The sequence below is a fragment of the Protopterus annectens genome, chromosome 8.part0 (assembly GCF_019279795.1).
Source record: "Protopterus annectens isolate FY-2018-M chromosome 8.part0, PAN1.0, whole genome shotgun sequence".
In the NCBI taxonomy this organism is placed as follows: domain Eukaryota; kingdom Metazoa; phylum Chordata; order Ceratodontiformes; family Protopteridae; genus Protopterus; species Protopterus annectens.
The window spans coordinates 1078767800-1078779977 of NC_056741.1; positions in this window are offsets into that span (position 1 = coordinate 1078767800).

Sequence of the window (12178 nt, forward strand, 5' to 3'; positions counted from 1 at the left end):
GGAGCAATATGGTGTACAATTTAAATGAAGGTCAGTTGATTATGAATATAAAATCTTATATATATATATATATATATATATATATATATATATATTACAACCCATTGAAGAAGCATATCATGTTCCTTCTTATTTTAACCATAATCCCTTTCATGACTATCTTCTTTATCTTCTTTTGACTAAATACCCTGTAACTTCATTAAATCAAATATTTTAGTTAGGTGACAACGGCAAGCATTCGACACAAGTCACTTCTGGTGAGGCTCTAATGCAGTATGGCAGGGAGGTGTAAAACATACAAGTTTACAAAATCCTAAGGTAATGAGCATTAAGGGAGTTGTCAGTTTGTCTTTTGTTAAGTGGAATCAATAACCTCTAGTAGGGGTTATGCTTTGTTTCAGGAACTTTGCCCTATCCTTCTCAAAGCTTGCATATGCCATATAATGACGAAGATCAATTATTCTCATTGTAATTGTGTTTATCACTGTCTGCATAATAAATAATTTCTCAGACAGGCAAATATTAGATTTTAAACTTTCAGCTTTTTGTGTTTTCTTCTTCAAGCAAATAAACTAGCTTTTGTACCAACACAGACATTTATTATTCAGGATTCATAGGCTAATACATACTCTTTCTCTCTCCTTCATTGATTTCACTAGTGGGATTCACTGTGGTCAGTAATGTAAATTTATGGTAATAGTTGAAATTAAGTACACTGCTAACCTATATATTCGAGTGTAAAAAGCAAAGTGCCATTAGGGTGTACAAATTGTCTGGCAGTTGGTACAAACAGTTGAGACTGTGTGTGCAGTAACTTCATTAAAGGGTTTGATACTATCAACTCTTGTTTACCTACTGTGTGATCTTGGGCAAGTCACTTAACCAGACAGAACTCTTAGGTTGCCACTGAAAAGGGATTATATGTCCAAATTGCTGATCTGGTTAACAAATGGGCATTATTATTAAGTGACAAAGGTACAGTAATGAGCTACAATCAGGCTGTAGGAAGGACACAAACACAAATGTGTACATGCATTTCATCCCATATAACTTCCAACACCTTTCAGTGCCAAAATCATTTAGTCAGTAAATACAGCTGTTGCATTTTATCACGTCCTCACTGTATGCTTAATCTGATGACTGCAAAAATATGCAGTTTTATAAAGAGAGCACACTGTGTGCATGTGACTACCAAAACGTATTGCTTGTTTTCCCATAAAACCGATGAAATGATGTTCGCAATAAAAATCAAACTTACCTTAACAAAATTAGCTGTGCATTTATGAAACAATTGATTCTGTTTTTAATTGAGTGCATACAAATCGAACATTTTTCATATAATCGTTTATTTAATTTCAAAACATTAAGCCCATTCTTCAACTTGTTTTCTTACTTTTCTTTCATTCCTTTTTCTTTCTTATTTCCTTTCTATCACAACTGATTCTTTCCCATAACAGTTAACAACAGTAGATGCAGTACCCATTTGTAACTAGCAACAGCTTTTTATTCACAGGATGGGTTTTTGCTGCTCAGAAGTCATTATTTTTCTCACCTAAACAAAAGACTGTATTTAGCATGCTGAATGTAATTCTGCACCAGTAATGCCAGTGACATGACAATAAATGTCTGCGTGCATAGCCGAGCTATTTACTGTCTTAAGAAGTATGGTAGTGACATCTTCATAATGCCATGTCATAAATCTAAATGACACTTTCAATAAGTATCCATGAAAGAGGATATTTCTCAGCATCTGGCAACATTTGGCATCTTAATTAACACTGCAAATTATAGAATAAAATATTAAAAATGCACTAGAAAATGACATTTTAAATAAGAAGGAATACCAGAAATGTATTTCTTTTGCTGAATAATCTCACTGTGAACTTTTCTTACAATACAAAAGCTAAACAGGATATACTAAGTTCATTTATTTCTCATGTAAGGAAGCAATATCCGCAGAAAGGCTATGCTAAGTGAGGAGTGACTCAGACTGAGCCCTGGAACACAGTACAGTTAATTAGGATTAACTGGTGTGAGAACAACAGATTTATGAACAGCCAAATTAGTTCATGCATTTGTATATATAATTATTGCCAGCACAGTCCATGCCATCTTTTCCTGCAGTTAGTTTCACGGAGTGTAACCAAGTATTTGAGATCAACGAGTTAAATACAACAAATAGTAACAAACAAATAGTAACAAAACAAAAAGAAAAAAAAATGGATCTCAACAGCAGAAATAAAAAAAAACCTCACTTATTTTAATACAAATAGCAGAGCTTTCAGGAATAATCCCTTCTTCAATGCATATAAAACACAATTCAAATACAGAGTTTTTAAATAAAGCCCATGATCCCATCGCCCAGTAAGAGCTCAACTTGTTATACAGAGAACCTAAAGTTTAAAGACACATCTTTTCCCATAGTAACAAGATTTCAGACGCATTGAGGTTGCATCATCATCTCAAGCTTCTTCTTTTAACATTTAACAATTTTATTTCTAGCACAGATAACACATAAATCAGGAAAGAAGAAGAAGACATACTTGCAAGTAAACACAAGTTTCCTTTTCTGTTCCATCCCAAATTTTAACATATTTACTACTCTTCAACCAGATTCCATAACAGCATGTTTCTTTTCCAACAGTGCAAAATTGTTCTGGAGGGAAATTGAAAATATATATTAAGAAATATTCCAGCTGGTTTCCAGACATTGCTATAGTATCACAGTTAGCCCATAATGTATATCTTTTTCCCCCTCTTGGCAAAAATGAAATCAGGATATTATATTCTAGTATATTGCTGTTTCTGTTCAAATCTTTTTTATTTCTTACTCCTAGGTCCAGATTCCAAAAGAGTTGTTGTCAGTGTAAGTCTGCCCTGATTCCAAAAGCCTTGCTGTCAGTGTAAGTGATTTACTTTGGTGTAAGGTCTGTCTATAAACAGTGTTGCACAAGAGGGCAGATTCCAGAACACCTGCTCTCAATCTGCTCTCAGGGTAACTGGTCACTTACACTGACAGTGAGGCTTTCAGAACTGGGTCACTTACATGTTAATTGCTTTGTTCTTCTTTAAATGCTGCTTTTATATATGCTCATTACATTCTCTCTTTTAATGAACTGTTTGCCATCTTAACCAACTACCTAATTATTAACAAGAAGATGTTGACAGTGTCATAATAACTGGAGTATGTGAAATGTATAAAATCTGTGGTAGTTTCCGAATGAGCAATAAACTCAGCAATTACAGATGGATGTGATAGATGGGCTTCAAGTTTGTATTGAAAACCACCTTGTAGTAATTGATTTCTGTATTACATCAGATGTTACCCCATGCACCAGAAAAAGATATTGTTAAAAGTCAGTTTGTTACAGCATCTAGAATCACCTGTGATAATGAAGTATTTCAGACTGAAAGTTAATTGGGATGCTCATAGAGAGAGGCTATCCACAAGAATAACTTGAACAGAAAATAAATATGAAATAATGGATGCGAGGCAGGCAAAATACAAGCCAGTTATTGAATATGGCCTAGGTAGCTGCTGTTTAATTAAAGGTGAAGCAATAACAAATGAAGCAGCACATACCCTAAAGTATTTGTAATGGACTACACTATTGATAGTGGAAAAATAGCCAACATAATTCAAAAAATACTAGTGGATGTTGGAAGAGGCAAAACTGCACAAAGTCCACTTAATTTTGTGTATAGAAGGAGGTGCAATTTTAAGAACTTAAGAACTTAAATATGGCACAGGGTGGTCACTCCGACCAAACGCACAAATGCAGTAGGTGTGCAAGATGCAATTTCTTTAATACAGAGGAAATAAGCATTATCATGCCTACTATATGAAAATGGAGACAACACAGTAGATGCAATTGTAATACATCTAGTATGGTATACCATGCTTGTTTTGAATTCTGCAAGGTCTTTTATTTTGGCAAAACTGTTAATGCTTTAAAACAGAGACTATACAACACATATACTGCATTAAATAGAGTGATTTAACTAATGCTGTAGAGAAACATGCAGTATGATGTTTACATTTTAAATGGTTTAATGATTTTTATTTTTGATTTTAGAAAAGGTAGACATTTGTCAGAGAGTTGAGGACTGGAGAACTATTTTAAAATTAGACAGTTGCAGTGACAGCTATAGACCAATGCCACTATAATTCCTGGACTAAACAATTATGTCAATATTAACTGTGTTCTTAAGATTAGATAGATACAGTAAGCTATGAAGCATTTTTTCAGTTAGTTTTTTGTTTCACTTTTTTGGATGGCTTACACAGATTTGTATGCAACTTGTCGTTTCTTAAGTATAAGCTCATAGGTGTTTTGCAATTTGTAAGTGTATCTTTAAATTTTTGGTCATGTGATTGTGAACATAGAAAAAAGTAGCGAATGAGTTACTGCAGGTTCTGATGATGTCTAGGTTAGACAAAAGTAATAAATCTGTATATATGTTTTTTAAACATTACGTCCTTTTGGTGAAAGAAACAATTTCTTACTGCTTGAACACTCCATTTCCTGCAAAACAATATTACTTGTTTTTTTTTATGCTGGGCTTACATCATTGTTTGGTTTGTGAATATTTTCCCATTATATAATATTAATAATCTAGTAGAAAATGATAACTTAATGTTGAGACCTTTATACTTACATTTTCTCATTGCATCAACAAACCTGGAATGGCTGTTTAAAGTCACTTCCAAACTGTCCTGTACAACATACACCATTCTTCCTGCAACAGTCACTATTTCCATGTGGAGACCACAGCTTTCATAGCACTTACCCTTTCTGTTAGTCAAAAGTGCAATCAGTATTGGACTAGGTTTGTTATATTTGCCTTCTCTCTAATGCTGTAACAAATGCTTCACTGATGAAACACCAAATAAGTCTTTAATAAAACCAGTTAATTCTACCATTTTACTCTCACATAAATATTTTCCTCTTTCTCTAAAGCAACATACAATCTTTCATGCTTTTACTTTTGGTTCAGTAAGAAGCAACTTGATTTGGACATTTTTTAACTGTCAATATTACCTTTTCCTGTATCTCTGCCATTTGCTGCCTAACTGGTCCATTACCACCTGTTGGCTAAACAGGTATATGACATAATTAATAATGGAGATGTCCTTCCTTTGCATGTACACATTTAACATTCTTAGCAGATTCAGCAGCTCAGATTGTATCACTGGCATGCTGTTTGTCTCCTCCTTCACATTTAGCTTTTCAATCTTTTTTGGGGTCCCTGAGTTGTGAATGCCAAATGTCACTGTGGTTCAATTGTAATGCCTTAAATAATTCCTTTCTATATATTCTGTTTTCACAGCATAATCCATAATTTCCATATGTAATTATTTAATCATACATCTGTCTTTCCCTGCACCTAAAATCACATTAAATTAAGTATCTTTAAAAATGTTTATGTGGTTTACAGTCTTTGTTAAATAAAGTGTTCTGGTAGAATATCTGACTTCAAGGAGCAGCATACATATGCCCTCATCCCAAACTTCCTTATATATGTCTATTTCCCCTATAACTGTGATCTCACTTTATATAATATATGTCACAGGACTGATAAATGCTAATCACATACAACCTCTACTTCAACCTCTTTACATATAGTAACTTTGTTAATTCCCAGTTCTGCCATCACCAATAACAAAGTATTCATATCTAGTAAAAATCAATGACTATTTTGCAGGTTTTCCAATTGATTTATATGAGCCAGACAATGTTTAGCACCACTAAGCAGAAATCATAATGCAGTTTCCTACTGTTGTTTGGATTTACAAATAACTACCATCTTCTAGAAAGATATTTCAGTTCCTCTTCTAGTTAGAATTTGCACTCACAGAGAGAAGTTAAATTTAGTCAATTTTCTGGATGGAAAAGAATTAATTTATTCACAAATATTTTGTTAAATTATGATATTTTACTTCTCAACAACAAATACAAACTCCTATACCACAACTTAGTTATACTCTCTTGGCATGTGAGACTCTTATCCAGCTGACAGAATAACATTTTATTGTTTATTTATTTGTTAAATGCAAGAGTGGATACTTTTCAGTCGGGCTAAAGTCATATAAAGTATAAACAAGAAAAGAAAATAAAAAAATCATACTGCTGTTTTCAGTTTGAATACAGCTGAGTAATTAGCAACCAAGATAAGAAGAATTGTCTCATGTTCTCAAAATTACTGCAAATATTTATGATGTAATCGCAGAAGGAAACCTAGCAATTCTGCACTAACAGAGAATGACTTAGTAAAAAGATAATAAATAACCAAAGTCAGCTATAGTAATCTTCTTAGCTAACAGAGTAAAAAATACACCAGCAAATCAATACAGAAAAATGGTCATCGTTGTATACATCACAGCTTATACACTGCAGACAAGATAAATGTTGTTGTTGTGTCTTTCGGCTTATCCCAGTTAGGGGTCACCACAGCGGAACTCCAGTCCGCTAATGTTTGGTAGTGGATTTTTACATGCCGAGTTACCAGCCCTGGTGAACAACCTTCAATGAAGGCACACTCATTCACGCATGCCTCCACATAGAAGACACTCTAGCTGAGAATCGAACGGGACAACGTCTTGCTGTGAGGCGAAAACGCTACCGCAGCACCACTACCGCGGCAGACAAGATAAATGATAATACCACATTTTTTTAGAAAAGTAAAGCAGAAATTACTAAATATAAAAAGCAAGAACAATAAAAGTAAGGAGAAAAACATATCTAAATATATTATTGGCATAATTTATACTGTTACCTTCTTGTTATGCAAGCAATAATGCCAGGCTGAGAGGGAGTTTTCATGGAAATATCAGATCACTCAGGGGTGTTATGACCAAACTCCAGCAGGCTGACTGCCTCACCATCCTTGAAAGGTCTGTTATTTTCCCGAAAATGTCCATCCTGGAGGGCATTATTGCACATAGATAATAGAGTATCTGTTAAAGTGTTTTGCATTTTTTATTGAGATATACTCCAGGATTTAATAAAATCCATGTAGGCACAGTGTAAAGCCTACAGAGAATGTTACCATGTCTGTTTACACGGTTCCCCCTCAGCAGCCTGCCATGCATATTAATTATGGTACGTTGCCGAGGGAGAGCCATGGAACACGGTTATTGAATTGGTGTAGGGAGTGTAGTGGCAACTGTGTTTGCTGAAGAGTAAGAAACTCCCTGCACTGCCCAATTATATTATGTCAATATCATTTTATTGTTTTAAGTGTTTTTTCTTTTTTAAAAAAAACATGTTTGTGCGGTATGGTGCAGATCACAGCAATGCTAAGCAATGCTGAGACACCTGCCAGACATCTAAAAATAGAAACCAGATGCATTTAATTATTTATTTAAATGTCGTGTTTAGGTATAGCTGAGCAGGTTTGCGCAGTGCAGTGAGGTGCTCAGCAGTGCTTTTAGGTAGCACAGAGGTATATGTAAAGGTATAGCAGAATTCAACATATCCTCATAGCTAAATGGGTAGAGGTATGGCCTCACGAGCAGTAGGTGCAACATTTGAATACATGGAGGGGAAAATAAGTATTTATTTTTGAAATACAAATGATGCCAATTATTTTTAAATTCTGGGCCTCTGCACTCTGCTAAGCTCTGCTAAGACCTGCTAAGACCTGCTAAGCACCACATAAACACAATAACAGCTGAAAATGCTTATGCACTGCTTGGCTGATTGGACACTGCTAAGCACTGAAAGCATATGGGTCTTTTCAAGTTTTCTCACTGCTCAGCTCAGCTGTGCTGCTTTGCATAATGCTAAGTGCCATGCTGCATTTTTAAATGTTGCCTAATGGTGTATAAGACAGTAAAACAGGCTATATTAAGCCCAAAAGGTGAGAATACAGCATAATCCACTGGAGTTCTGTCTCTAAAAGGTACTGGGGTAGGCATTGGTGCGGGTGTGTGTGCTTCTGGGCACAGCATTGGGGCATTCTAGAGTCCAGGGTCATGGTTGGACTCCTAGTAAAAAAACATGATGACCTTCTCCTGCAGGGAGGTTTCCAGGGCTCAGAGTGTAAGGTGGATGCCTGGGATCAACTGGCAAGGGAACTCACCAGTGTTACTCATGTCCACCACACACGTGAGCAGTGACATCACCACCATGATGACCTGAAGTGAAGAAAGGAGGATCTTATAGACACCTGGGTCCAGGAAGCTCGGACAAGGAATGCCCCACAAATCTGTAAGTAATTTTACCTCTGTTGCACCAATATCTTATCTGAATGTCTGCTACATTGATATGCATAATGATGTGCTTCTCTCCTAACAGCTGCAGAGGTGAGGGCTCGCAACATTGAGGTGCATGCTGGATGCTTGGCCAGGTTGCACAGTGAGTGTTGTGAATACGGATATATTATGGTAACTATACTGAAATAAGCAAGAAACAGTAAAGCATTAAAGCAATAAAGTATATACAGTAAAGTTTGTATTGCAATAAATGTGGACTTAGAGCTGTAGTGCAATAAATGAATAATGCCAAGTGTAGTGCAATAAAAACATGAAACAATACCATTAACTGCATTAAAGTATATACAATAAAGTCTGCAATGCAATAAATGTGAAATTAGAGCTGTATTGCAAGACCTGAATAATGAAAATTGTTGTGCAATAAAATACTCGGAACAATACCAGTAACTGCATTGATGTAAAAAAACCTCATAAAATAAAGTCTATAGTGCAATAAGTGTGGAATTAGAGCTGTTTTGCAAGAAATGGATATTGCCAACTGTTCTGCAATAGCATGAACCAATACCAAAAACACCAAGGTAAGTTGTGTACATCAGCATTGTCTTGTTTTAACCATTGCAGTAGACCTGTATGCATTCAGGCTGTAAGGTAAGATGCTACAGTCAAATACAACACTATAATAGCCATAGAATGCAAATATAAAGGCTGGCAAATATATTGTTTAATACATACAGTACTGTTCAAGGCTGTTTCTAGGCCAGCATTGTTCACATAATGCTCTGTCATTCACAAACAGCAGGTAAGCACAGTATACAGTATGGGTGAGGTAGTCAACCCATGATCGGATACTGTTTGTTGACATCACAGATATTTCAACACACTAACAATATATTGTGTACACCTGCATTCTATATAGTAATGTACAGATTAACTACTATTGCTGTCATGCTTGTATTTCCTGCATGTTTGTTCTACTGTCACTGCAGTCTAGTATACAACTGTAGTACTACTACCAGGTCATATTTTGGGTCCAGGAAAGCTCTAGGAAATATCAGTCAATCAGTAATCAGCAGTGACTCAGTTGCTCAGTTTAAATGTTCTGTATGTAGTACATTTTGCCATGCACAGACCAAGGTTTGAATCCCGTGCTATGTAGAACTAAATATTACAATATCAGTCACATAATGTTTACATTGTCTCTCTCTACAGGAACTATAGGTAAACGGTTGAGGTAGCCCATATTATGGGTAAATAATTGAGTGTTTTAATATCATGGACTGTTAAAATCATTATCAAGAATGTGAAAATACAACATAAAATAAAGGAAATATATAATAATAGTAATAATAATAATAATAATAATAATAATAATAATAATAATAATAGAAGAAAAAAATAAAATGTGTAATCTTGGTATGGCAGTATACCTGAAGTGTCTATTAAAACATGCTGCAGTCAGTTCACGCATTCTATGCAGATGTCCTCTGTAGTCACTGTTATTGTGTTCTATCCCCATGCCTGCCAAGCAAGGCCTGATATTTTAGTTTCTGTACTGTACACATACATGTTTCTCAAGTGTCATGTTGTTGCATAATGTAATTAGTAGTGCTAAACCAAATGTCACAGGATTAACATTGAAATGATTACCTAAATTGGATAGTATCACTACAACAGCCCACAGTACACCTTGGTACTTATATAGGTCCATCTGATGTGCAAGCATTCTGTGTAGTTGTGTACCCACAGGGGTCCCCTACATATGATTGAAATTTCACAAAGCCAAAACCCATATTGCTATACCGCCATCCCCATAGCATGTCAGGGTAGGCTGGTTCCCGGTGATCTGGCTACCTTGCCTCAACAGGCCGTGGCACCAGGTCCTGGCATGTCTGGGACCCAGGCTGGTAGTGGCCCCTTCACTGCCTCTGCACCACCTGCTGTGTCGGGGTGGAACTGCCTCAGGGGAAGGGGTCTGGCCTCTCCCTGGGAGCAGTGGTGGAAGGGCTGCTGTCAGCCAAGAGCAACTGCTGGTCATGGTGCACAGGATCATTCATTGGACCTATGAACATCACCTGTGCAGATTGAGGGCACACTGGCCAACAGGGTATGGCAGGCTGGTCCTGGTGCCCAGCCTCCAGCACAGCCATCTTCAGGGCAGTGAAGGATCAGTGACAACTGCCAATGGGTGGGAATGCCAGTCATGCTGCTGCCATCTGTAGGCACATACAACTCTGATTCCACATCACTGTCCCCATCCAAAGTGTTTATCCCCCTCATGTGTTACACATCCCCTCGTCTGCTGTCTTGTCTGTCTAGTTTGTCTGCTATCACATCCTCTCCTACCCAACTTATCTCCCCCATGTACCTATGCCCCTTTCCCAACATTCCACTCTCTCCTTAAAAAAATGGACACCTGTCTCACAAAAAAATATTGCCCCATACATAGCTCTCCTTTTTGCACGTGTCCACTGGACACAACTAATTTGGTCCAGTTGTCTTGACAACACATTTATGTTGTCCTCACCTCTCTCTCTGGGGTTTGTGAGTCCAAATTCATCTATAAAATCTGTCAAAATGGTCAACTGTTGCTGTACAAGAAATGGATAGCTATGGATCTTTCCTACACCCATTCTGCACTTCACTACCTGCCTTTCGCATTGTTTTTCTCCCTGCTTGCCCCCATTTCACCACTTTCCTATCCCCCCTTTTTCTTTCCTTTATTTTTTTTAGCACAAGTTTGCATGGATTTGCGCTGTGCAGCACTCTTGGCTGCTTCACTTAGCTCATATTAAATGAGCTTTAGAGAGCTTTAATGACTATATGTGTATATTATAGTTACCCACATGTAAAAAACTAACACCTCTGGGGATTTGTGCAGTGCAGTGCGCTTCACTGCTTTGCTTAGCTCAGCTTAAATGAGCTTTAGAGAGCTTTAATGACTATATGTATATTATATTGTTACTCATGTAGAAAACTAACACCTCTGGCAAATGTCAAACCTGGGCCCCTCTCAACTACAGCACACTGCATTCACCCACCACACTACACAGGCCTTAAGTTAAACAGATGTTTCCAGCATAACATACTGATTGCTAAATGCAGTCATTATGCATGTAACTAAAATAAAACACTAATGTGAAAACTGGGAGTATACCCTGGACTATTGTTCAATAATAAATAATAAGAAAGACATATACTAATGGATGTAAGTGAAGCCTGTGATAGCAGGTATATGCACCTTTTATCAGCAACTTGTGGAAAGACACCTGCTAAGGCAGCAGTGGCAAAGTACATGTACAACTGGGACCCTGATGCAGAAATACAACCATGTAAAGCCACTCGCATACTCATGGATATAGAAATGTTTTTCACAGCCTGTGTATGTGCACATATATTTTGCAAATGCAGATGCTTTTTGCAGTGTCTCAGTAGTTCAGTCTGTTAAATGCCTTGCATGCAGTGCATTTTGCCACACAAAGTCCTGGGTCCTGGGTCCAAATCCAGTGTTGTGTTGCACTTCATTTACATTGCTGTGAAGACAACAAGAAATGACCGAGTCATGCAATTTTAATTCCCACGGGTTACTGCTACTTAATTATCTGCTACCCATTTTTGCAAGTCAAAGGCCTGCAGGTAGGGATACACTGCACATAATCATATAGCCTATCTATATGTCACCTACTGTTACTGGCACTGTTGCATAACAGATGTACCTTAAGCACATGCCTCAATTGGACTGTAAAGGGTACCCTTACCTTGCCTCTGCTGTAATGACAGGGCTGCCACAGCTGCCACAGTTACACTACAGCTTGTTGTCCTCCAAAATGTTCACACTCCATCGATGGGTTCTAGGCTGAAGCCTGTAGCATACACAGCTGTATGTTAAGGCAGCTGCTACAGAACTACCATACCTCCCAACCCCATAGAACAAGGTATCCAGACTCAGTCATACATAATGGG